At 43.8% G+C, this 21,349-nt stretch overlaps 5 non-coding genes and 1 pseudogene across 5 annotated transcripts; all 6 read right to left on the bottom strand.

Moving 5' to 3' along the window:
* Positions 1-6,948: 6,948 nt before the first annotated feature.
* Positions 6,949-7,139, bottom strand: LOC130338228 (U2 spliceosomal RNA). Its single transcript, XR_008878962.1, has one exon. It is a non-coding gene; the product is annotated as a U2 spliceosomal RNA (small nuclear RNA).
* A 2,116-nt stretch (positions 7,140-9,255) lies between these two features.
* LOC130338227 (U2 spliceosomal RNA) lies at positions 9,256-9,446 on the bottom strand. The gene has a single exon (XR_008878961.1). It is a non-coding gene; the product is annotated as a U2 spliceosomal RNA (small nuclear RNA).
* Positions 9,447-11,562: 2,116 nt separating this feature from the next.
* On the bottom strand, positions 11,563-11,753 carry LOC130338226 (U2 spliceosomal RNA). Its single transcript, XR_008878960.1, has one exon. It is a non-coding gene; the product is annotated as a U2 spliceosomal RNA (small nuclear RNA).
* A 2,084-nt stretch (positions 11,754-13,837) lies between these two features.
* LOC130338152 (U2 spliceosomal RNA) lies at positions 13,838-14,028 on the bottom strand. The gene has a single exon (XR_008878903.1). It is a non-coding gene; the product is annotated as a U2 spliceosomal RNA (small nuclear RNA).
* Positions 14,029-16,123: 2,095 nt separating this feature from the next.
* LOC130338225 (U2 spliceosomal RNA) lies at positions 16,124-16,314 on the bottom strand. The gene has a single exon (XR_008878959.1). It is a non-coding gene; the product is annotated as a U2 spliceosomal RNA (small nuclear RNA).
* Positions 16,315-18,388: 2,074 nt separating this feature from the next.
* LOC130338191 (U2 spliceosomal RNA) lies at positions 18,389-18,597 on the bottom strand (annotated as a pseudogene).
* Positions 18,598-21,349: the final 2,752 nt, after the last annotated feature.

Below are 21,349 nucleotides of genomic sequence, written 5' to 3'. Positions count from 1 at the left end.
TATCTTCTTCACCAGAGGGAGTATTTTAGTCCATATCCTTTTTGCATAAAAACAAGTCCAGAAAAGGTGGTACACGGTCTCGGGTTCCTGGCAGCCCTCCCTCGGGCATACTGCAGTGTTGGCCATCCTTCTTCGGTGCTGGAATGCCCGGCATGGAAGACACTCGTGTATGCAGCTCCAGGCCAGATCTTTCTGTGAATTAAAAAGATAAATCATATTTGCCATCTTCCATATTTTCATGCATTTCTCTTCATTAAAATTATTCACAGGGGCAATAAAACCACTTTCTTTAATATATTTTAACATTTTTTTGCTATTAGTTACTTCATTAATACTTTTTCCGTTAAAGTTGTACAAGTTGAAAATTTTCTCTAAAATCTTGTATTGTTGGGGAAGATTAAAAGCATAAGGACAGCTTAAAACAGTTTTAAACCACCCATTCCTCCTCATAAAAAAACCTGTATTAAAACGGATAAAATATGACCAGTAACTATCCTTAAAAAGTGTGCTAACACACATGCTAAAAAAACTTGGTAAAAAGGAACGCCCTGATGTCGGGGAAGTCCTTTCCACCCATACCTTTTGGCATCATGACGATCTCTCTTCTCAATTTTTCACTCTTGGAGCTCCATAAAAAGGTAAAACATGCTTTAATAATTTTATTTAAAATAATTTCGGGGGGTGGAAAGACCATGCCAAGATACAATAAAATGGGTAAAATCACCATCCTTGTAACTAAAACCTTCCCCTCCATCGTTAGCTTTCTCATGTTCCACATACAAATTTTTGTGTTTATTTTTTGAGCCACCAAGTCCCAGCTATTAAAACCATTGTTTGACTCACTGAAGGAGACCCCTAAAATCTGCACAGACTCAGACACAGGAATGGGTAAATCCCTTAAAAACAGTCCTCCTATATTTAAAACACTGCTTTTATTAAAATTTACCTTAAAACCGGAGGCACAACAAAAAAATTCAACTTGCTTTAGGGCTTTTTGAAGCGATGGGGTGTCCCTTCCAAGCACTGCCACATCGTCCATGTACCCCACTACTTTAGCCTCTAGTCCCCCTCCTCCCGGCAGGGGGACCCCTCTTATTTGCTTATCTCTCCTCAAGGTGCATAGTAGAGGCTCAAGCACACATATGAAAAGTAGTGGGGACAAAGGACACCCCTGCTTCACTCCGGAATTTAAAATCACATCCTGTGTCTTAAAACCGTTAACTAAAATCTTGCTTGTGCAGTTTTTATAAAAGGCCTTAAGAGACAATAAAAAGCCTTCAGGTATACCCATTTTCTCTAAAACCTTAAAAAGATAAAAATGTGACACTCTGTCAAAAGCCTTCTCGAAGTCTAAGGATAAAATGGCTAGTTTTCCGTTTCTAGATTTTGGTCACTAATCACATCTTTTAAAAGGTTAAGATTTTCCCATATGCTCCTCCCAGGCACCCCACAGACCTGATTTGAATGGATTATTTTCTCTATTACACTTTTTAATCTATTTGCGCACAGTTTTGCCATCACTTTGTAGTCACAGTTGAGGAGGGTGATTGGTCTCCAGTTCTTTAGATCTGACCGGTCTCCCTTTTTGAACAGCAGGGAGACATCACCCTTCCTCCATGAACCTGGGAGGGCTTTTGTTTTAAATACTTCTGTAAAAAGGGAAAAAAGGTCATCTTTTAAAACACCATAAAAAATGACATAAAACTCAATGGGTATACCGTCAGGACCAGGCACCTTACCGGATTTAAAACTCCTGATCGTCTCTAAAACCTCCTGTTCCGAGATCTCCCTCTGTAAAAGAGACTGGGACACAGGGTCTAAAACATTGGTAATCTCCTTCAATGAGTCATTCATAAAATCAATATCAATATTTTTTGTATTAAAAAGATCCGCATAAAATGAATGTACCCTTTTTAAAATACCCTGTACATCTTTTTCTCCTTGTATATTATCAATTAAAACCTTTTTATCCGTTACTTTCTTAAAAAAGTACCTGGAGCAGGTCTCGTTCTCTTCAAGGTGCTTTATTTTGGATCTGAAAATTATCTCTTTTCCCTTCTGCTCCAGGCACAGTTTTATTTCTTTTTTTAAGTCAGTAATTTCTCTATAAACCTCTATACCATTGTCTCTGAATTTGTACAGGGTTTGCAGACGGGTATTTAGAAGGGAGTAAAACTCACGCTTCTCTTTAGCTCTAGAGATCCCTACTCTAATAAAAAACTCTTTTATTTTTATTTTCATTTTCTCCCACCATATACTGATGGGAGTGTTAGGATCTCTTACCCGTCTGCAGTCCTTGTAGAAGTTGATAAAATCGGATAAAACCTGCGGATCTTCTAAAAGGGATACATTCATCTTCCAGGCATTCCTCCCAGTCTTTTTTCTAAAATCACTCTTCACCTTAAAAGATAAAAGTTTGTGATCAGAAAAAACATTGGTTAAAACATCACACTTAAAAGGCAGTACTTGATAAGAACAGAAGATAAAATCGATCCTGGAGCTGCAGTTTGCGTTGCTCCAGGTCACACCGTCTCTTTCTGGTAAAATACTATTGCATTTCTTAAAAACATCAGTAAGTCTAAAATCAATAATCATATTTTTTAACATAGAAGATGTTTTATCATAGTTTCTACTTACTGAATTGGTAAAACGGTGCTCCCCCCTTAAAATACAATTAAAATCACCTGCTAAAATAAGAGGTTCAGAATCATTGATAAAAAGGGGTAAAATCTCTAACATCCGTGCTCTATCATTTTTATTGGGTGAACCATAAAAATTTAAAAACTGCCATTTAATACCATCAATAAAAGCTTTAACCAATAAAATTCTGCCTGGTAAAATCTCATGAATAAAATCAATAAAAGCATTTCCTTTAAAAAGTATGGCGACCCCTGCTGATCTGGATTCGTTAGATCCAGACCAGACTGATGGACCGTGTACCCAATCTTTTTTATACTTTTCATAATTTAAACTATGCGGGATGCCGCACTCCTGCAGGAAAACCACAGAAGCAGCAAAAATAGACAAGTAGTTAAAAAGGGCAACCCGTTTCGCTCGTGAACTTATACTTCTTACATTCATAGACAATCCGGACAACTCAGCCATTGGAGATGTAAAAAAAAGGGAGGCTCAGATAACAAACTAAAAACCAGATTGCGCACTGGAGCTCTCGTTACCCCCCACCTCTGACTCTACCGTACACATAGAGGAAGCCGGAGAGGAACCACCCTCGCTCGAGCAGCCCCCCTCTTCCAAGACCACAGGTGTATAGACAGAGTACATTGGTAAGAACAGCTTCTGGGCTCCATTCTCTTTTTCGGCGTCCACCTCTTGCCCCTCCATAGGGGTCGGGTGCGTACTTAGGTCCATTTCCGGGACCTCGGAGATGGTCACCCCTGAAACCTCCTCCTGGCTGGGAGGAGGAGGGGTATCCACCGCTGGGACCTGTGGAGGAGCTTCACTTGGAGCCCCCGTCACGACAGGAACTTCCATCTGCTCCTCCTGGACCACCTCCGAGTCCGGACGCCCTTTGGAGCCCCTTCGTCTTTTCACCTTTGCTACTCCGTCCGGGTTTTCACACTCAGGGGGACCCCGAGCAGGAGGACCTTCCGGGGTGGAATCGGGCACCTCTCGCTCTTCCACCTTCTCTGAGGTATCTGCCCGATCCCCTCTCGCATTTCTCTTCCCCGGCCTCCTCTCATTTGGGGTCCCCCTTTCCACCTGTGCCTCTTTCTCCTGGGGTTCTTTTGGGGGGGCCGTGGTCTCCATCTCACAGCTTACCTCTTCTTGTGGGGGGTGCTCCTCCTCTCTGGCTTTTCCCCAGGCTGGTCTCCGGACGTCTCTCTTGGGTTGCCCTTGCTGTTCTGTGGTTTTTTTTGGTCTGTGGGGACAGAAAGCATACACGTGACCAAAGTGACGGCAAAAATTACATCTCAAACCCTTATCACATTTTTCTGTTTCATGTTGCATGCTTCCACATTTCTTACAGGAACTTTCACAATTTTCCTTTATGTGCCCATAACGTTGGCACCTTCTGCAGAAGTTTGGCATTCCCGCAAAAAAGAGGTCGCCACACACATTGTTTAATTTAAAACGAGCAGGCGGTAATAGTATCCCCCCTGGGAGGGTGGGGTCTTTGTTGCACGTGACTTGATATCGCCATTTTGAGGTCCAGACACCACAGTCGTTCATGATTTTTCCTCTGAACTCCACCTTTTTAAAGTAGGCTGCCAGGAACCCATCGATCTCTCTCTGATTTACAAAAGGGGAGTACATCTTCACGACAATCAACTTGGTTTCATCTAGGACGTGCTCGACAATTTGGATACCCTTAAGCCTCGGATCATCTTGCTTTGGAATTTTCATTACTGCATCTAAGAATACGCCTTCCCCTATGAAAGTGCAGTCGTAGATCCTCCGCTTAGGGTAATCCTGGATGGCCAAAATCTCTCGCTTACGAACATTAAGAATCTTGTCGAGCACGTCCTCTATCACGAACCTCATGCCACGTGCATCCGCCGCATCACCTGTGAGAATGACCCGCACAGTGTGTTTAATCCGGGCATAAGCCGGTACCGAACCAGGATCTAGATCTTCATCCATGGTTCATTCGTGTTTTGGTCTGGTTCTCTCCGCTCCAACCAACCAGCAAATTCGCTCAAACCTCTCTCCACCCGAAGGCTTTGAGAGGCGATCGCAACCCGTTACCCTGGGACTAAGCCCTCTCCCCAATAGCAACAAGTGGGTGAAGCCCAGGATAAACCTGGGCGATCCCACAAGGCCGAGGAGAGGGGTACCCGAGTACCTTCTGACCAGATCTCCTGTATTACTACACTTGATCTTAGCCAAAAGGCCGAGAAGCGATAACCGTGAAAGGGGCGGGCCCAACAAGGTCCCCTTCATGGGCACTATCACTGCTTGCTGTCAGGGAGGCTGCCAGACAATTTTCCATGCACACTCTGGGCTGGGGGGCAGTCAACCACCAGTACACACAGCAGAACCTAAACCCATACCATTATTGCTAAGCAGCAAGACAGGGGCCCATTGCACTCCCACGGGGCCTTTTTAAATGCAATCCATAACCCGGATTTGCCAGGAACCCTTCTTACTCCTCCTACTTGCATGTGACACTGGGCTTAGGATCTGCATAGGAAACACACACACAAGCACACACCTACCTTTGTTGCCTGCAGATGCCTCCTTGGCTGTCCCCAAACGGTATCAAACCAACACCCACGGGAAGCTGTAAGCATAGAGGACATGCCTGCACCCCATTGGACTTACCTGTGTGGGTTAAATCCGGGTTATTTGACAACCTATGGCGGTGATGGTTCTGCTCAGGCAGAGCAGTGCTGATGCTCCTCATAAAGCTGTCGCTGCTGTGAAGGTTCTAGGTGACATCACAAATCCCTATGGTTACATACACAACAAAGCTGGGTTGTTGTTGTTTACACTCTGCAAGGCCTGTGGAAGTGAGTGACATCATAGCACTGTAGTTCTGAGGGTTCTAGATGGATGCAACAATCTCCTGTTGCTTCTATGAAGGCCATAATAGACGACATCACCAAACAGCTCCATAGTCACATACACAGCAAAGGAGAGATGTTGTTTACACCTAGTGATGTCAGTGGTATTGAGTGACATCACAGCACAGTGCTAAGGCTCCTGGGCCTGGACACAGCAGCGGCTGCAATATCTCAACGGAGAATACGTTTATATATATGTGTGTGTGTGCGCGTATATATATATATATATATATATATATATATATATATATATATATATATTTCTCCGCCGAAATCACTTTTAAACCCATTTCCACCTTTTTTTCCCTTCTCTTCCTCTTACTTTTTTTTCACGTTTTTTTACGTTTTTCTCCTTTTCGCCTCTTTTCTGGGCGTATTATTCTTCTTTTTCTTCTTTTTTTTCGTCTAATGCATACCCCATCAGTGCAGCAATGCTTATTCAATACCGCCAGCAGATGGAGACACTGGGGGATAATTTTCTAAGGATTTATACTGATTTTTCCTGTCTGAATTTGTCGCACAGAAAGTTGCAGGCCAAATATGTGTGACATTTCTGCGACTTTAGCTTCTAGAGCCTTTTTACAACATTATACATAGGTGCTGAATACATAAAAAGCGACTGTTCAGCGACAGACAAGTCGCATCGGCTGAAAGTAGGCCAGAATGTCAGTCCATGTTGGAGCAGGTTTAGATACAGTCTAAAGCATAGATCTCAAAGTCTGTGCACAGAATTTAGCAAGGGCCTCGCACCTTCTGATGCATCAGGTAGGTGCACAATAGCATAGCCTAACCCTCTGTACTTTGGTCTATATTGATGCGGGACATAGACAGCCAGCTGATGACCAATCCATTAGTGCAATGGATGGCTGGAAGCATTTGTCTTTGCCTTTGCAATACCACAGAAGCAATGCATGGTCAATGTACAGCAATGACACACCTGTGTGAACAGCCAGGAGACCCCCCCCCCCCATGTTATGTTACATAGTTACATAGTTAGTACGGTCGAAAAAAGACATATGTCCATCAAGTTCAACCAGGGAATTAAGGGGTAGGGGTGTGGCGCGATATTGGGGAAGGGATGAGATTTTATATTTCTTCATAAGCATTAATCTTATTTTGTCAATTAGGAACATTCAGCACCCACCCGCTATCAAGGCAGCTGCCTATCATGTCATGCCCTACCTGCACAGGTGTGCTGGCTACTCAAATGATCCAATTAAGGAGGCCATTTAGTCAGCAGCAGCAGAAGTCCTGTGCCTGGACGCTCCAACAGCGGCCAGACACAAGCAGAAGCAGAAGCAGCAGCAGCACCACCTTTTGTTTTTTGGCTGCAGCAGCAGCAAGGCCCACAGGGCTGGCTAGCTGGCTAGCCAGCAAGCAGGTAGCAATGAAAGTAGGAATCTTTCTTTTTAACCCTGTAAGGGGGTGGTGCACTGTACCCGAAGATACTGCCATATCGGGTCAATGCATAGGGCGACGGAAGCAAGCTTCGAAATCGGCCCCCGTTCTCAAAAATCCATTTAATATATGGTCCCCAGATAGGGGACGTATCAGATATTAAACTGATAAGAACAGATACTACACTTGATCTTAGCCAAAAGGCCGAGAAGCGATAACCGTGAAAGGGGCGGGCCCAACAAGGTCCCCTTCATGGGCACTATCACTGCTTGCTGTCAGGGAGGCTGCCAGACAATTTTCCATGCACACTCTGGGCTGGGGGGCAGTCAACCACCAGTACACACAGCAGAACCTAAACCCATACCATTATTGCTAAGCAGCAAGACAGGGGCCCATTGCACTCCCACGGGGCCTTTTTAAATGCAATCCATAACCCGGATTTGCCAGGAACCCTTCTTACTCCTCCTACTTGCATGTGACACTGGGCTTAGGATCTGCATAGGAAACACACACACAAGCACACACCTACCTTTGTTGCCTGCAGATGCCTCCTTGGCTGTCCCCAAACGGTATCAAACCAACACCCACGGGAAGCTGTAAGCATAGAGGACATGCCTGCACCCCATTGGACTTACCTGTGTGGGTTAAATCCGGGTTATTTGACAACCTATGGCGGTGATGGTTCTGCTCAGGCAGAGCAGTGCTGATGCTCCTCATAAAGCTGTCGCTGCTGTGAAGGTTCTAGGTGACATCACAAATCCCTATGGTTACATACACAACAAAGCTGGGTTGTTGTTGTTTACACTCTGCAAGGCCTGTGGAAGTGAGTGACATCATAGCACTGTAGTTCTGAGGGTTCTAGATGGATGCAACAATCTCCTGTTGCTTCTATGAAGGCCATAATAGACGACATCACCAAACAGCTCCATAGTCACATACACAGCAAAGGAGAGATGTTGTTTACACCTAGTGATGTCAGTGGTATTGAGTGACATCACAGCACAGTGCTAAGGCTCCTGGGCCTGGACACAGCAGCGGCTGCAATATCTCAACGGAGAATACGTTTATATATGTGTGTGTGTGTGCGCGTATATATATATATATATATATATATATATATGTATATATATATATATATATATATATATATATATATATATATATATATATATTTCTCCGCCGAAATCACTTTTAAACCCATTTCCACCTTTTTTTCCCTTCTCTTCCTCTTACTTTTTTTTCAAGTTTTTTTACGTTTTTCTCCTTTTCGCCTCTTTTCTGGGCGTATTATTCTTCTTTTTCTTCTTTTTTTTCGTCTAATGCATACCCCATCAGTGCAGCAATGCTTATTCAATACCGCCAGCAGATGGAGACACTGGGGGATAATTTTCTAAGGATTTATACTGATTTTTCCTGTCTGAATTTGTCGCACAGAAAGTTGCAGGCCAAATATGTGTGACATTTCTGCGACTTTAGCTTCTAGAGCCTTTTTACAACATTATACATAGGTGCTGAATACATAAAAAGCGACTGTTCAGCGACAGACAAGTCGCATCGGCTGAAAGTAGGCCAGAATGTCAGTCCATGTTGGAGCAGGTTTAGATACAGTCTAAAGCATAGATCTCAAAGTCTGTGCACAGAATTTAGCAAGGGCCTCGCACCTTCTGATGCATCAGGTAGGTGCACAATAGCATAGCCTAACCCTCTGTACTTTGGTCTATATTGATGCGGGACATAGACAGCCAGCTGATGACCAATCCATTAGTGCAATGGATGGCTGGAAGCATTTGTCTTTGCCTTTGCAATACCACAGAAGCAATGCATGGTCAATGTACAGCAATGACACACCTGTGGGAACAGCCAGGAGACCCCCCCCCCATGTTATGTTACATAGTTACATAGTTAGTACGGTCGAAAAAAGACATATGTCCATCAAGTTCAACCAGGGAATTAAGGGGTAGGGGTGTGGCGCGATATTGGGGAAGGGATGAGATTTTATATTTCTTCATAAGCATTAATCTTATTTTGTCAATTAGGAACATTCAGCACCCACCCGCTATCAAGGCAGCTGCCTATCATGTCATGCCCTACCTGCACAGGTGTGCTGGCTACTCAAATGATCCAATTAAGGAGGCCATTTAGTCAGCAGCAGCAGAAGTCCTGTGCCTGGACGCTCCAACAGCGGCCAGACACAAGCAGAAGCAGAAGCAGCAGCAGCACCACCTTTTGTTTTTTGGCTGCAGCAGCAGCAAGGCCCACAGGGCTGGCTAGCTGGCTAGCCAGCAAGCAGGTAGCAATGAAAGTAGGAATCTTTCTTTTTAACCCTGTAAGGGGGTGGTGCACTGTACCCGAAGATACTGCCATATCGGGTCAATGCATAGGGCGACGGAAGCAAGCTTCGAAATCGGCCCCCGTTCTCAAAAATCCATTTAATATATGGTCCCCAGATAGGGGACGTATCAGATATTAAACTGATAAGAACAGATACTACACTTGATCTTAGCCAAAAGGCCGAGAAGCGATAACCGTGAAAGGGGCAGGCCCAACAAGGTCCCCTTCATGGGCACTATCACTGCTTGCTGTCAGGGAGGCTGCCAGACAATTTTCCATGCACACTCTGGGCTGGGGGGCAGTCAACCACCAGTACACACAGCAGAACCTAAACCCATACCATTATTGCTAAGCAGCAAGACAGGGGCCCATTGCACTCCCACGGGGCCTTTTTAAATGCAATCCATAACCCGGATTTGCCAGGAACCCTTCTTACTCCTCCTACTTGCATGTGACACTGGGCTTAGGATCTGCATAGGAAACACACACACAAGCACACACCTACCTTTGTTGCCTGCAGATGCCTCCTTGGCTGTCCCCAAACGGTATCAAACCAACACCCACGGGAAGCTGTAAGCATAGAGGACATGCCTGCACCCCATTGGACTTACCTGTGTGGGTTAAATCCGGGTTATTTGACAACCTATGGCGGTGATGGTTCTGCTCAGGCAGAGCAGTGCTGATGCTCCTCATAAAGCTGTCGCTGCTGTGAAGGTTCTAGGTGACATCACAAATCCCTATGGTTACATACACAACAAAGCTGGGTTGTTGTTGTTTACACTCTGCAAGGCCTGTGGAAGTGAGTGACATCATAGCACTGTAGTTCTGAGGGTTCTAGATGGATGCAACAATCTCCTGTTGCTTCTATGAAGGCCATAATAGACGACATCACCAAACAGCTCCATAGTCACATACACAGCAAAGGAGAGATGTTGTTTACACCTAGTGATGTCAGTGGTATTGAGTGACATCACAGCACAGTGCTAAGGCTCCTGGGCCTGGACACAGCAGCGGCTGCAATATCTCAACGGAGAATACGTTTATATATATGTGTGTGTGTGCGCGTATATATATATATATATATATATATATATATATGTATATATATATATATATATATATATATATATATATATATATATATATATTTCTCCGCCGAAATCACTTTTAAACCCATTTCCACCTTTTTTTCCCTTCTCTTCCTCTTACTTTTTTTTCACGTTTTTTTACGTTTTTCTCCTTTTCGCCTCTTTTCTGGGCGTATTATTCTTCTTTTTCTTCTTTTTTTTCGTCTAATGCATACCCCATCAGTGCAGCAATGCTTATTCAATACCGCCAGCAGATGGAGACACTGGGGGATAATTTTCTAAGGATTTATACTGATTTTTCCTGTCTGAATTTGTCGCACAGAAAGTTGCAGGCCAAATATGTGTGACATTTCTGCGACTTTAGCTTCTAGAGCCTTTTTACAACATTATACATAGGTGCTGAATACATAAAAAGCGACTGTTCAGCGACAGACAAGTCGCATCGGCTGAAAGTAGGCCAGAATGTCAGTCCATGTTGGAGCAGGTTTAGATACAGTCTAAAGCATAGATCTCAAAGTCTGTGCACAGAATTTAGCAAGGGCCTCGCACCTTCTGATGCATCAGGTAGGTGCACAATAGCATAGCCTAACCCTCTGTACTTTGGTCTATATTGATGCGGGACATAGACAGCCAGCTGATGACCAATCCATTAGTGCAATGGATGGCTGGAAGCATTTGTCTTTGCCTTTGCAATACCACAGAAGCAATGCATGGTCAATGTACAGCAATGACACACCTGTGGGAACAGCCAGGAGACCCCCCCCCCATGTTATGTTACATAGTTACATAGTTAGTACGGTCGAAAAAAGACATATGTCCATCAAGTTCAACCAGGGAATTAAGGGGTAGGGGTGTGGCGCGATATTGGGGAAGGGATGAGATTTTATATTTCTTCATAAGCATTAATCTTATTTTGTCAATTAGGAACATTCAGCACCCACCCGCTATCAAGGCAGCTGCCTATCATGTCATGCCCTACCTGCACAGGTGTGCTGGCTACTCAAATGATCCAATTAAGGAGGCCATTTAGTCAGCAGCAGCAGAAGTCCTGTGCCTGGACGCTCCAACAGCGGCCAGACACAAGCAGAAGCAGAAGCAGCAGCAGCACCACCTTTTGTTTTTTGGCTGCAGCAGCAGCAAGGCCCACAGGGCTGGCTAGCTGGCTAGCCAGCAAGCAGGTAGCAATGAAAGTAGGAATCTTTCTTTTTAACCCTGTAAGGGGGTGGTGCACTGTACCCGAAGATACTGCCATATCGGGTCAATGCATAGGGCGACGGAAGCAAGCTTCGAAATCGGCCCCCGTTCTCAAAAATCCATTTAATATATGGTCCCCAGATAGGGGACGTATCAGATATTAAACTGATAAGAACAGATACTACACTTGATCTTAGCCAAAAGGCCGAGAAGCGATAACCGTGAAAGGGGCGGGCCCAACAAGGTCCCCTTCATGGGCACTATCACTGCTTGCTGTCAGGGAGGCTGCCAGACAATTTTCCATGCACACTCTGGGCTGGGGGGCAGTCAACCACCAGTACACACAGCAGAACCTAAACCCATACCATTATTGCTAAGCAGCAAGACAGGGGCCCATTGCACTCCCACGGGGCCTTTTTAAATGCAATCCATAACCCGGATTTGCCAGGAACCCTTCTTACTCCTCCTACTTGCATGTGACACTGGGCTTAGGATCTGCATAGGAAACACACACACAAGCACACACCTACCTTTGTTGCCTGCAGATGCCTCCTTGGCTGTCCCCAAACGGTATCAAACCAACACCCACGGGAAGCTGTAAGCATAGAGGACATGCCTGCACCCCATTGGACTTACCTGTGTGGGTTAAATCCGGGTTATTTGACAACCTATGGCGGTGATGGTTCTGCTCAGGCAGAGCAGTGCTGATGCTCCTCATAAAGCTGTCGCTGCTGTGAAGGTTCTAGGTGACATCACAAATCCCTATGGTTACATACACAACAAAGCTGGGTTGTTGTTGTTTACACTCTGCAAGGCCTGTGGAAGTGAGTGACATCATAGCACTGTAGTTCTGAGGGTTCTAGATGGATGCAACAATCTCCTGTTGCTTCTATGAAGGCCATAATAGACGACATCACCAAACAGCTCCATAGTCACATACACAGCAAAGGAGAGATGTTGTTTACACCTAGTGATGTCAGTGGTATTGAGTGACATCACAGCACAGTGCTAAGGCTCCTGGGCCTGGACACAGCAGCGGCTGCAATATCTCAACGGAGAATACGTTTATATATATGTGTGTGTGTGCGCGTATATATATATATATATATATATATATATATATATATATATATATATATTTCTCCGCCGAAATCACTTTTAAACCCATTTCCACCTTTTTTTCCCTTCTCTTCCTCTTACTTTTTTTTCAAGTTTTTTTACGTTTTTCTCCTTTTCGACTCTTTTCTGGGCGTATTATTCTTCTTTTTCTTCTTTTTTTTCGTCTAATGCATACCCCATCAGTGCAGCAATGCTTATTCAATACCGCCAGCAGATGGAGACACTGGGGGATAATTTTCTAAGGATTTATACTGATTTTTCCTGTCTGAATTTGTCGCACAGAAAGTTGCAGGCCAAATATGTGTGACATTTCTGCGACTTTAGCTTCTAGAGCCTTTTTACAACATTATACATAGGTGCTGAATACATAAAAAGCGACTGTTCAGCGACAGACAAGTCGCATCGGCTGAAAGTAGGCCAGAATGTCAGTCCATGTTGGAGCAGGTTTAGATACAGTCTAAAGCATAGATCTCAAAGTCTGTGCACAGAATTTAGCAAGGGCCTCGCACCTTCTGATGCATCAGGTAGGTGCACAATAGCATAGCCTAACCCTCTGTACTTTGGTCTATATTGATGCGGGACATAGACAGCCAGCTGATGACCAATCCATTAGTGCAATGGATGGCTGGAAGCATTTGTCTTTGCCTTTGCAATACCACAGAAGCAATGCATGGTCAATGTACAGCAATGACACACCTGTGTGAACAGCCAGGAGACCCCCCCCCCCCATGTTATGTTACATAGTTACATAGTTAGTACGGTCGAAAAAAGACATATGTCCATCAAGTTCAACCAGGGAATTAAGGGGTAGGGGTGTGGCGCGATATTGGGGAAGGGATGAGATTTTATATTTCTTCATAAGCATTAATCTTATTTTGTCAATTAGGAACATTCAGCACCCACCCGCTATCAAGGCAGCTGCCTATCATGTCATGCCCTACCTGCACAGGTGTGCTGGCTACTCAAATGATCCAATTAAGGAGGCCATTTAGTCAGCAGCAGCAGAAGTCCTGTGCCTGGACGCTCCAACAGCGGCCAGACACAAGCAGAAGCAGAAGCAGCAGCAGCACCACCTTTTGTTTTTTGGCTGCAGCAGCAGCAAGGCCCACAGGGCTGGCTAGCTGGCTAGCCAGCAAGCAGGTAGCAATGAAAGTAGGAATCTTTCTTTTTAACCCTGTAAGGGGGTGGTGCACTGTACCCGAAGATACTGCCATATCGGGTCAATGCATAGGGCGACGGAAGCAAGCTTCGAAATCGGCCCCCGTTCTCAAAAATCCATTTAATATATAGTCCCCAGATAGGGGACGTATCAGATATTAAACTGATAAGAACAGATACTACACTTGATCTTAGCCAAAAGGCCGAGAAGCGATAACCGTGAAAGGGGCGGGCCCAACAAGGTCCCCTTCATGGGCACTATCACTGCTTGCTGTCAGGGAGGCTGCCAGACAATTTTCCATGCACACTCTGGGCTGGGGGGCAGTCAACCACCAGTACACACAGCAGAACCTAAACCCATACCATTATTGCTAAGCAGCAAGACAGGGGCCCATTGCACTCCCACGGGGCCTTTTTAAATGCAATCCATAACCCGGATTTGCCAGGAACCCTTCTTACTCCTCCTACTTGCATGTGACACTGGGCTTAGGATCTGCATAGGAAACACACACACAAGCACACACCTACCTTTGTTGCCTGCAGATGCCTCCTTGGCTGTCCCCAAACGGTATCAAACCAACACCCACGGGAAGCTGTAAGCATAGAGGACATGCCTGCACCCCATTGGACTTACCTGTGTGGGTTAAATCCGGGTTATTTGACAACCTATGGCGGTGATGGTTCTGCTCAGGCAGAGCAGTGCTGATGCTCCTCATAAAGCTGTCGCTGCTGTGAAGGTTCTAGGTGACATCACAAATCCCTATGGTTACATACACAACAAAGCTGGGTTGTTGTTGTTTACACTCTGCAAGGCCTGTGGAAGTGAGTGACATCATAGCACTGTAGTTCTGAGGGTTCTAGATGGATGCAACAATCTCCTGTTGCTTCTATGAAGGCCATAATAGACGACATCACCAAACAGCTCCATAGTCACATACACAGCAAAGGAGAGATGTTGTTTACACCTAGTGATGTCAGTGGTATTGAGTGACATCACAGCACAGTGCTAAGGCTCCTGGGCCTGGACACAGCAGCGGCTGCAATATCTCAACGGAGAATACGTTTATATATATGTGTGTGTGTGCGCGTATATATATATATATATATATATATATATATATATATATATATATATATATATATATTTCTCCGCCGAAATCACTTTTAAACCCATTTCCACCTTTTTTTCCCTTCTCTTCCTCTTACTTTTTTTTCACGTTTTTTTACGTTTTTCTCCTTTTCGCCTCTTTTCTGGGCGTATTATTCTTCTTTTTCTTCTTTTTTTTCGTCTAATGCATACCCCATCAGTGCAGCAATGCTTATTCAATACCGCCAGCAGATGGAGACACTGGGGGATAATTTTCTAAGGATTTATACTGATTTTTCCTGTCTGAATTTGTCGCACAGAAAGTTGCAGGCCAAATATGTGTGACATTTCTGCGACTTTAGCTTCTAGAGCCTTTTTACAACATTATACATAGGTGCTGAATACATAAAAAGCGACTGTTCAGCGACAGACAAGTCGCATCGGCTGAAAGTAGGCCAGAATGTCAGTCCATGTTGGAGCAGGTTTAGATACAGTCTAAAGCATAGATCTCAAAGTCTGTGCACAGAATTTAGCAAGGGCCTCGCACCTTCTGATGCATCAGGTAGGTGCACAATAGCATAGCCTAACCCTCTGTACTTTGGTCTATATTGATGCGGGACATAGACAGCCAGCTGATGACCAATCCATTAGTGCAATGGATGGCTGGAAGCATTTGTCTTTGCCTTTGCAATACCACAGAAGCAATGCATGGTCAATGTACAGCAATGACACACCTGTGTGAACAGCCAGGAGACCCCCCCCCCCCATGTTATGTTACATAGTTACATAGTTAGTACGGTCGAAAAAAGACATATGTCCATCAAGTTCAACCAGGGAATTAAGGGGTAGGGGTGTGGCGCGATATTGGGGAAGGGATGAGATTTTATATTTCTTCATAAGCATTAATCTTATTTTGTCAATTAGGAACATTCAGCACCCACCCGCTATCAAGGCAGCTGCCTATCATGTCATGCCCTACCTGCACAGGTGTGCTGGCTACTCAAATGATCCAATTAAGGAGGCCATTTAGTCAGCAGCAGCAGAAGTCCTGTGCCTGGACGCTCCAACAGCGGCCAGACACAAGCAGAAGCAGCAGAAGCAGCAGCAGCAGCACCACCTTTTGTTTTTTGGCTGCAGCAGCAAGGCCCACAGGGCTGGCTAGCTGGCTAGCCAGCAAGCAGGTAGCAATGAAAGTAGGAATCTTTCTTTTTAACCCTGTAAGGGGGTGGTGCACTGTACCCGAAGATACTGCCATATCGGGTCAATGCATAGGGCGACGGAAGCAAGCTTCGAAATCGGCCCCCGTTCTCAAAAATCCATTTAATATATGGTCCCCAGATAGGGGACGTATCAGATATTAAACTGATAAGAACAGATACTACACTTGATCTTAGCCAAAAGGCCGAGAAGCGATAACCGTGAAAGGGGCGGGCCCAACAAGGTCCCCTTCATGGGCACTATCACTGCTTGCTGTCAGGGAGGCTGCCAGACAATTTTCCATGCACACTCTGGGCTGGGGGGCAGTCAACCACCAGTACACACAGCAGAACCTAAACCCATACCATTATTGCTAAGCAGCAAGACAGGGGCCCATTGCACTCCCACGGGGCCTTTTTAAATGCAATCCATAACCCGGATTTGCCAGGAACCCTTCTTACTCCTCCTACTTGCATGTGACACTGGGCTTAGGATCTGCATAGGAAACACACACACAAGCACACACCTACCTTTGTTGCCTGCAGATGCCTCCTTGGCTGTCCCCAAACGGTATCAAACCAACACCCACGGGAAGCTGTAAGCATAGAGGACATGCCTGCACCCCATTGGACTTACCTGTGTGGGTTAAATCCGGGTTATTTGACAACCTATGGCGGTGATGGTTCTGCTCAGGCAGAGCAGTGCTGATGCTCCTCATAAAGCTGTCGCTGCTGTGAAGGTTCTAGGTGACATCACAAATCCCTATGGTTACATACACAACAAAGCTGGGTTGTGTTTACACTCTGCAAGGCCTGTGGAAGTGAGTGACATCATAGCACTGTAGTTCTGAGGGTTCTAGATGGATGCAACAATCTCCTGTTGCTTCTATGAAGGCCATAATAGACGACATCACCAAACAGCTCCATAGTCACATACACAGCAAAGGAGAGATGTTGTTTACACCTAGTGATGTCAGTGGTATTGAGTGACATCACAGCACAGTGCTAAGGCTCCTGGGCCTGGACACAGCAGCGGCTGCAATATCTCAACGGAGAATACGTTTATATATATGTGTGTGTGTGCGCGTATAAATATATATATATATATATATATATATATATATATATATATATTCTCCGCCGAAATCACTTTTAAACCCATTTCCACCTTTTTTTCCCTTCTCTTCCTCTTACTTTTTTTTCACGTTTTTTTACGTTTTTCTCCTTTTCGCCTCTTTTCTGGGCGTATTATTCTTCTTTTTCTTCTTTTTTTTCGTCTAATGCATACCCCATCAGTGCAGCAATGCTTATTCAATACCGCCAGCAGATGGAGACACTGGGGGATAATTTTCTAAGGATTTATACTGATTTTTCCTTTCTGAATTTGTCGCACAGAAAGTTGCAGGCCAAATATGTGTGACATTTCTGCGACTTTAGCTTCTAGAGCCTTTTTACAACATTATACATAGGTGCTGAATACATAAAAAGCGACTGTTCAGCGACAGACAAGTCGCATCGGCTGAAAGTAGGCCAGAATGTCAGTCCATGTTGGAGCAGGTTTAGATACAGTCTAAAGCATAGATCTCAAAGTCTGTGCACAGAATTTAGCAAGGGCCTCGCACCTTCTGATGCATCAGGTAGGTGCACAATAGCATAGCCTAACCCTCTGTACTTTGGTCTATATTGATGCGGGACATAGACAGCCAGCTGATGACCAATCCATTAGTGCAATGGATGGCTGGAAGCATTTGTCTTTGCCTTTGCAATACCACAGAAGCAATGCATGGTCAATGTACAGCAATGACACACCTGTGTGAACAGCCAGGAGACCCCCCCCCATGTTATGTTACATAGTTACATAGTTAGTACGGTCGAAAAAAGACATATGTCCATCAAGTTCAACCAGGGAATTAAGGGGTAGGGGTGTGGCGCGATATTGGGGAAGGGATGAGATTTTATATTTCTTCATAAGCATTAATCTTATTTTGTCAATTAGGAACATTCAGCACCCACCCGCTATCAAGGCAGCTGCCTATCATGTCATGCCCTACCTGCACAGGTGTGCTGGCTACTCAAATGATCCAATTAAGGAGGCCATTTAGTCAGCAGCAGCAGAAGTCCTGTGCCTGGACGCTCCAACAGCGGCCAGACACAAGCAGAAGCAGAAGCAGCAGCAGCACCACCTTTTGTTTTTTGGCTGCAGCAGCAGCAAGGCCCACAGGGCTGGCTAGCTGGCTAGCCAGCAAGCAGGTAGCAATGAAAGTAGGAATCTTTCTTTTTAACCCTGTAAGGGGGTGGTGCACTGTACCCGAAGATACTGCCATATCGGGTCAATGCATAGGGCGACGGAAGCAAGCTTCGAAATCGGCCCCCGTTCTCAAAAATCCATTTAATATATGGTCCCCAGATAGGGGACGTATCAGATATTAAACTGATAAGAACAGATTTTTATTTTTTTTTAACTTGACTACCCTTACGGGGGCAACTTTATTAAAAATTAAATAATGTTAACAAAGTTGTCTAAATATGTCAATAAATACAGTTACATATAAATAACATATTTACAACATATTAAAACATAAAATGGGCACTTGGTGGCTTTACAAGATAGAATTCCATTCTTTTAAAAACCATTTTCTAGATAAAAGCGGAAATCTCTTCTTGTCTAAAAGATAGTACTGGTACATTTCATAAAAACAGATAGATAAAATGTCCTTCACAGATAAAACCTCATGCTTGAACAATAAAATATTCCTGGCCTTCCACAGAGCTGCCTTCACACAGTTTATGATCTTCCATGCAATAGTCTCTTGAGTCCGTGTTGGGCATTCCAGGCAACCATAAAAAACCACTGCAATATTTAAGTCTTTTAGTCCAGTTATCCTTTTTACCAGAGGGAGTATCTTTGTCCATATTTTCTGCGAGTAAAAACAAGTCCATATTAGATGGTGCACGGTCTCCTCTTGTCGGCATCCCTCCCTCGGGCAGGTTGCAGAGTTGGATAATCCTCTTCGGTGCTGGAATGCCCGGCATGGAAGACACTCGTGTGCGCAGCTCCAGGCCAGGTCCTTCTGTGAATTAAAAAGATAATTAATACTCAACATCTTCCAAATCTGTATACACTTCTGTTCGTTAAAATTTTTGATGGGAGTCACGGTACTGGTTTCTTTTATTTCCTTTAGTAGTTTTTTGCTATTGCACAGATCCTGAACACTTTTACCTTTAAAATTATATAAGTTTAAAATTTTTCCTAAAATCATGTATTGAGGGGGTAAATTCAAAGAATAAGGGCAACTTAAAACTGTAGAAAACCAGCCGTTCCTCCGCATAAAATAACCAGTATTAAAACGAACAAAATAAGACCAGTAGCTATCTTTAAAAACAGTAGTAAAACACATGCTAAAAAACTTTATTAAAAGGAAAGCTTTAAAATCTGGAAAATCCTTACCGCCCCTGAAGTTCGGTTTTATCACAATTTGTCTCTTTAATTTTTCGCTCTTAGAACTCCAAAAGAAAGTAAAACAAGCTTTTGTTATTTTCTTTAGAACCATTTCGGGGGGTGGGAAAACCAGACTTAAATACAATAAAATAGGTAAAAGCACCATTTTTGTAATTAAAACCTTCCCTTCCATTGTAAGTTCTCGCATGTTCCACATACATATTTTCTTATTTATTTTTTGAGCCACCAAGTCCCAGCTATTAAAACCATTATTAGACTCGTCAAAGGAGACACCTAAAATCTGCACCGACTCAGACACAGGGACGGGCACATCATACAAAGGCATTCCGCCTATGTTTAAAATGTTACTTTTGTTAAAATTGACTTTAAAACCGGAGGCACAATTAAAATATTGAATCTGTTTTAGCGTCTTCTGAAGCGATGGGGTGTCCCTGCAAAACACCGCAACATCGTCCATGTACCCCACTACCTTCGCCTCTAGTCCCCCTCCTCCTGGCAGGGGGACTCCATGGATCTGCTTATCCTTTCGTATTGTACATAAAAGAGGCTCTATTGCGCAAATGAAGAGTAGTGGGGACAAGGGACACCCCTGCTTCACTCCGGAATTTAAAATCACGCCCTGTGTCTTAAAACCATTTACTAAAATTTTACTAGTACAGTTATCATAAAAAGCTCTAAGAGACAATAAAAAGCCATCAGGTATACCCATTTTCTCTAAAACCTTAAAAAGATAAAAATGTGACACCCTGTCGAAAGCTTTTTCAAAATCTATGGATAAAACCGCCAGCTTTCCTTTTCTTAATTTGGTGTCGCTAATTACATCCTTTAAAAGGTTTAGGTTCTCCCATAAACTCCTCCCAGGCACCCCACAGACTTGGTTTGTATGAATTATTTTATGGATTACGTTCTTTAACCCCTTAAGGACCGAGCCCTTTTTCACCTTAAGGACCGGAGCGTTTTTTGCAATTCTGACCACTGTCACTTTAAACATTAATAACTCTGGAATGCTTTTAGTTATCATTCTGATTCCGAGATTGTTTTTTCGTGACATATTCTACTTTAACTTAGTGGTAAAATTTTATGGTAACTTGCATCCTTTCTTGGTGAAAAATCACCAAATTTGATGAAAAAAATGAAAATTTTGCATTTTTCTAACTTTGAAGCTCTCTGCTTGTAAGGAAAATGGATATTCAATATATATTTTTTTTGGGTTCACATATACAATATGTCTACTTTATGTCTGCATCATAAAATTTATGAGTTTTTACTTTTGGAAGACACCAGAGGGCTTCAAAGTTCAGCAGCAATTTTGAAATTTTTCACAAAATTTTCAAACTCTCTATTTTTCATGGACCAGTTCACGTTTGAAGTGGATTTGAAGGGCCTTCATATTAGAAATGCCCCATAAAAGACCCCATTATAAAAACTACACCCCCCAAAGTATTCAAAATGACATTCAGTAAGTGTATTAACCCTTTAGGTGTTTCACAGGAATAGCAGCAAAGTGAAGGAGAAAATTCAAAATCTTCATTTTTTACACTCGCATTTTCTTGTAGACCCAATTTTTGAATTTTTGAAAGGGGTAAAAAGGAGAAAATTTTTACTTGTATTTGAAACCCAATTTCTCTCGAGTAAGCACATACCTCATATGTCTATGTTAATTGTTCAGCGGGCGCAGTAGAGGGCTCAGAAGGGAAGGAGCGTCAAATGGTTTTTGGGGGGCATGTCACCTTTAGGAAGCCCCTATGGTGCCAGAACAGCAAAAAAACACACATGGCATACCATTTTGGAAA

The sequence above is a fragment of the Hyla sarda genome, unplaced genomic scaffold (genome assembly GCF_029499605.1).
Source record: "Hyla sarda isolate aHylSar1 unplaced genomic scaffold, aHylSar1.hap1 scaffold_515, whole genome shotgun sequence".
Lineage (NCBI taxonomy): Eukaryota > Metazoa > Chordata > Amphibia > Anura > Hylidae > Hyla > Hyla sarda.
Note: the sequence above shows the minus strand (reverse complement) of the source record. Positions and strands in the feature narration are given on the sequence as shown.